The following is a 5,793-nucleotide window of genomic DNA, read 5'->3' as shown; positions in this document are numbered from 1 at the left end:
CTACGAGCTCACAACGCGTCGCATGATGCGACGCATTGTGAGCTTGTAGATCTGCTATTTCCACAATTTTTTAAATGTTTGAACATATATAAACATTTTTCAACATGTAAACGATTATGACGATTATCCCAAAACAATTGCGACTGTCAAATAATTGTGATTAGACGATTATGTAATAATTGTGGCAGCCCTAACTGTGAGCATTCTTTAATTTTTTCCACGATACATTATCGTAAATATTATCGTCCCATCTCTATTGCTGCGTGCAGTGCGTACAAGCAGTACTTGTCGGGCAAAGCGACGCCGTCGTACTACTCACGGAGTATGAACCAGGCTTTATTCTATGTATGTGTATGGATGGTGGGGGAGGGGAGGGAGGGGGGTGGGAGGGGGTCAGAAGTTCACGACGTCGATGGACTTAGTTTCTTACGTGGCGTGGTTGGTATGACAGACGCATTGGAGGATTTTTTTGTAAATGAACTCGGAGCAGCATCATTTTTACATGGTGTTACTCTCATCATTCAGTTGTCATGTTGAGATGTGAACCTTTTTTTTCTTTTTTCTTTTTTTTCCTTTTTTGAAGAAAAAAAGACGAGAAAAAAAAATAAACAATGAAGTTGTTGTCTGCCAGAATGCCTGCATTAACCCATTAAAACAGTTTTCCAGCATTGTAGAATTGCCACTAGTTGTCATTTTTAAACGTTGAAAATAGTTCACTGGGGGGGGGGGCGCAGTGGTTTAATAGCGCTGTCGCCTCACAGCTAGAAGGTCCTGGGTTCGATTCCCGCCGGGGGATGCTGTGTGGGTGCTGGGGGCGTGTTCCCTCCTCTGCGTGCGTCATCAGCGCCCACACCCTAGGTGGGGTTGGCGATAGGGCCTTTCTGTGTGGAGTTTGCATGTTCTCCCCGTGTCTCCTAGGGTAGATGGACCTCACAAAAACATACAATAATCCTGGTCTCTATACTGCCTCCCCCTGGCCAGTCAGGGCGCCTGATGGAGGGGAAAGTAACTGGTTGGAATAACGTGTTCCTACCACACGCTACGTCCATACCGGGGAAATCCCCCCCTGTCAGGTGAAAAGAAGCAACTTGGACTACTCGTGCATAGAAGGAAGCATAAGGTCAGTCCGTTGTCTCCCCAGGCACGGCAGAGGGAGAGCAGAAACCAGGATTACATAGGCAATTGGCACTGGGTGAAAAAATGGGTTACAAAATCGTGGGATAAAAGTTATAGGAAAAAAAAAAGAGAAATAGTTCACTGGTGGTTTCTTAAAGGGATATTTCACTTTCAAGCTGCTTTGGGGTTGTCTTTAATGTTTTTTGTTGTTTCACCCCAGACTTGATATTTGAGATACATTTTATCAGAATCCCAACAAATATCTCATGGTCAAAAATAGAGTTTAAAAGAGTAGTTCACCCCCAAAATGACTTTTTTTTTTTTTATTGATTGATTACTCATGCCATGGAGACTTGAGTTCAATAATATTTTCTCATATTTGTCGCATTCCTAAGAGAAAAAATATATATTTGAGTAAATGTACCACCATTGAATCTGGCTGGGGGACCCAAATCCAGAATCAATGGGGGTAAATTTATTGCAATCAAATTATTGTCTTCCAGGAATGTGACTAAAAACTAAATATTATTGAACTCGAGTCTCCTTGGCATGAGTAATCAATAGAAAGTCATTTTGGGGGTGAACTACTCCTTTAAACTTACAATGGGTTTGTATAGGAAGGGGGCGTGTCTCATGAAATTAATATCTAAACACTGAATCAAGGAACTGTCTGCGGTGCTCACAAAAGCCAGTAGATGTTAAGTCACTCCAACCAATGTTTGAAAGTGAAACATCCCTTTTAATTGAAATTGTACTTGGTGCACTATTTATTTTTTTATTTTTTCAAAATGTCTTGAAGCTTGTAGATTGCATTGGGGGTTTTCAGGATCCCTTCCTTGAATACCATACATCAGGGGTCTTCAACATTTTCAGGCCAAGGACCCCTTAGCTGAGAGTGAGAGATGATGCGGGGACCCCCTCTACATATTGTATAAACGTGTGATGCAGATTTTCATCGAATTATTCATAGACTTGTTTGACAGCGCTGTCATCAGTCTGTTGGATTCATGTTAATGTGTATTTTCAGACATTTAAATAAATCGTCTATTTTGTAAACTTGACCTTTCACTATGTAATTGGTCTGCTCTGTTTTACCTCTACACCAAACCTATTTGCCGAAAATAGCAGATCTACAAGCAGTAGATCTCTGCAATTTTTTGGCTAAAGTTCTCCTCGGAATAGGGATACGAGGGTTCAAGTTGTTCATTTAAAATAATTATCCTATCACACAAGGATATGGCGACCCCCCCTTTAGTCACTCTAAGGACCCCCTAGGGGTCCCGGACCCCCTGTTGAAGACCCCTGACATAAATCAACTCCCGCGCTTGATATTTATTCAATCTTCTTATATCTCCATTTGTGGGGCCGGGTTGGGGTCAGCTAGGCCTCTTTCCTGGCATCTATACGTTTTACCTCTATACATTGCCAACGCAGCTAGCTCTTTTTTCTTTCTTTCTTTCTTTTTTGTAACATGAAAAATGCATTGATTTTTCTGATCCAAGCATTGTTTTGTTGCTAGTTTGCACAATTCTTTCTGTTCATCTGCTGATCAGCTCCCCGGTTTGAGCACAGCGTATCTGCAATGCAGCAGCACACCGAATGTGAAGGGTGTGAACGTGGTTTTCTCCTCCAGTCAAATGAAAGAGAAAATCAAGGATTTTTTAGGAAGCATAGCTATGTCGCTACTTCTTTCTGTAGTAAATTGCTGATTTTATTTTTTATTGCACACATTAAACCGAAGGTAGTTTGTAGAACATTTTAAAGGGATTAGTTCACCCCCGAAATTACTTTTTCTATCGATTACTCACCCCATGGAGACATGAATTCATGGATATATTTTGTGTTTTTGTTGTATTCCTAAGCCAATTTGAGGAGACTATTTGTGTCTCCATAGGGCAGGGGTGGGCAACTTTGACGATGGTGAGGGCCACTATATTTCCTCCTTCACTCCAGGGCCACATTGCATATTGCTACTTCCTACTTTGTCATTCTAGTATCTCATACAAAAGAAGCAAAAATCTACAAAAATTGTAGATTGGCTATTTTTGCTTTTCTTTTAATTGGAATTATTTGTTGTTATTTTTTAACTGGAATCCTGAAATGTAACATTTTGCTTTAATTTCAGACGCATTTAGTTATATACATTTTAATACTACAATACTAGTCATTAAGCTACTAATATAGACTGACGGAATTAAAGCAGGTCATGTTTGGAATTGTAACAGCTGAAATCAATAATATATCAGTATTCTGGTATTAACCTACGGGCTGCATTAAGTGAAGGTGGAGGCTGCATGTGGCCCCCGGGCCGCCAGTTGCCCATGTATGCCATAGGGAACAAAGGCTCTTTGCGTCTCCATAGGGAAACACTGCTGGTCATCAAATGATTGTCTTTTTTTTTCTTTTTTTCTTTTTTTAGATAAATTTGTGTTTTATTGAGTAAATCACTTACTTGGCACCAGCACTGCATTTGAAACTTCTACAGGTTAAGGAGGCATACTGGTTCGGGGCTCGTAGCATAAATTCCAAATATTATCACATTATCTCGCGGCATTTATCGTTGATTTGTCACCTTTACAACGAGGTACAGCTTGTAAGCATCGGGCATTCGAGGCATGAGCTACACAGCCAAACGTGTGGGTAGCGCCGACCAGAAATTTGCCAAAATGGCTTGCAATATACTGTACTGCTGGCATTTACTCTCGTTTTGGGCTTCCCTGACACTGAGCTTAACATTAACAAAGTGTAAAAATGGCCAATATGTTGTTTTTTCTTTTCCTTATTACTGTGAGGGAGTGCAATCATTCAATGCCTCAAGTAACAAAGGTGAACACCAAAAGAACAGTATTGCAGGCCTGCCAGGCCATTTTGACAATTTGTGTTGCTCATTGATTCCATGAATGCCAGATCCTTACAAGCTGTACCTCGTTGTAAAGGTGACAAATCAACGATAACAATGATATCAAACACAATACCATTTGGCATAATTAAAGGGGGGATATAATGGACCAAATTTTGGGTCGCGCTACCCACACATTTGGCTGTATAGCTCATGCCTTGAATGCCCAATGCTTACAAGCTGTACCTCGTTGTAAAGGTGACGAATCAACGATAAAAATGATGATCAGGATTGTGTTCACCGTGTCCCAAACAACAATAAAATAAGATCTGGTTGTCCCAGAGGTGAAGTGGGCCTTTAATATAAGGCTGGTCACACAAGCTAGTGGCAGTATGGACCATATCGCTCTGAAGTTAACTCGATAACATGAAGTGGCGTCCATCGCCACATAGACATCAGATTCGCTGTGCTTCTAACTACGTTGACGACTTGAAAACCTACTCCTTATGTGTACAGTAAGAGTGCGCAGCTTACGTTGCGCAAAGAGGAAACCGGCTGTTGGGTGGAAGCCCCGTATCTCAGTTGCCTTTCAGGATAAAAAAAAAATGCAAAAGTAGCAGATCTGCAAGCTCAAAACGCATTGGTTTACGCCATGTTTTGAGCTTGCATGCTTTTGTGTGATGCCTAAGTGTGATCATAGGGCATTCATTTAGTGTGTGTGTGTGTGTGTGTGTGTGTGTGTGTGTGTGTGTGTGTGTGTGTGTGTGTGTGTGTGTGTGTGTGTGTGTGTGTGTGTGTGTGTGTGTGTGTGTGTGTGTGTGTGACGCGACGCAGCATTAGATGGCACGACTAAAGAGACGGACAGCCTGTTAAGCTGAGAAGCGGTATGTCAGACTTGGTGTTCTTGTTAGAAGAAAGTAAAGCAATTGGCTGTTCACATTAAAGCTATTCTTTCATGTCTTGTGTGTGCGAGCGGCCATGAATAGGCCTCTAATTAAAGTGAGCAACATGCAGCCTTGTCTTGCTGGAACAAGAGCGATTTCTTCATCAGCGGTGGTGGGTGTACTCTGATCCATGTCCGCCCCTCTCACCCAGAAAAGCCCCGATATTATCTCCTGTTTTGCACACCTCCCCAACCTGTTCACTCTCTTTTCCTTTGCCTGTTCTTCTGCTCTTGTATTTCCTTCCATAAACTGCATAGAGCTTGAAAGGAGATGCCATTAGTGTGGTTGTCGTGACATAGAGCTTAGTGTGGTTGTCTTGACATAGAGCTTAGTGTGGTTCAGGGGCGGTAACATAGGGTACGCCTGGGAGCTCAAGCGTACAGCTATGAGAGCCACGGAGCCGGGTCTTTTTGGACCGGACTGCCACCCCACTTTTCATGCTATCGACCTATTCTTCTGTATTTTTGTCTCTCTTTTTTCCCCCAAACGGCGCTATAGTCCCAACGTTCCCATTGACTTGCTGGAGGTCGCCGCGACCCCCTTACACATGCTAATTGCTTCTAATCTAATACACAAGTATGTCTGTGCTAAACATGTTCAACCGGTTCTTAATGTCTGTATCCCAATTGTTGCTGTTGCTGATTACATGTAGCCTACTCAAGTAGCCTTCTGTTTATTTTTCTTTATGGAGTAGGCTTATTTCCAAGTTTCAATAGCCTAGTACTTTTACTTCTACTCCACTACATCTCGGAGGCAAATATTGTGGGCTACTTTTACTCCACTACAAATATTTGAAAACGGTTAGTTACTTTGCAAATTCGATTATTATAAAGGCATAACCACGTCAGCCCTCAGCCCTACATTTGGGCTATTTGAAGATACAAGCTCAAAATG

This window comes from Nannobrachium achirus, assembly GCF_963921795.1.
Source record: "Nannobrachium achirus genome assembly, chromosome: 22".
NCBI classification, from domain to species: Eukaryota; Metazoa; Chordata; class Actinopteri; order Myctophiformes; family Myctophidae; genus Nannobrachium; species Nannobrachium achirus.
Note: the sequence above shows the minus strand (reverse complement) of the source record.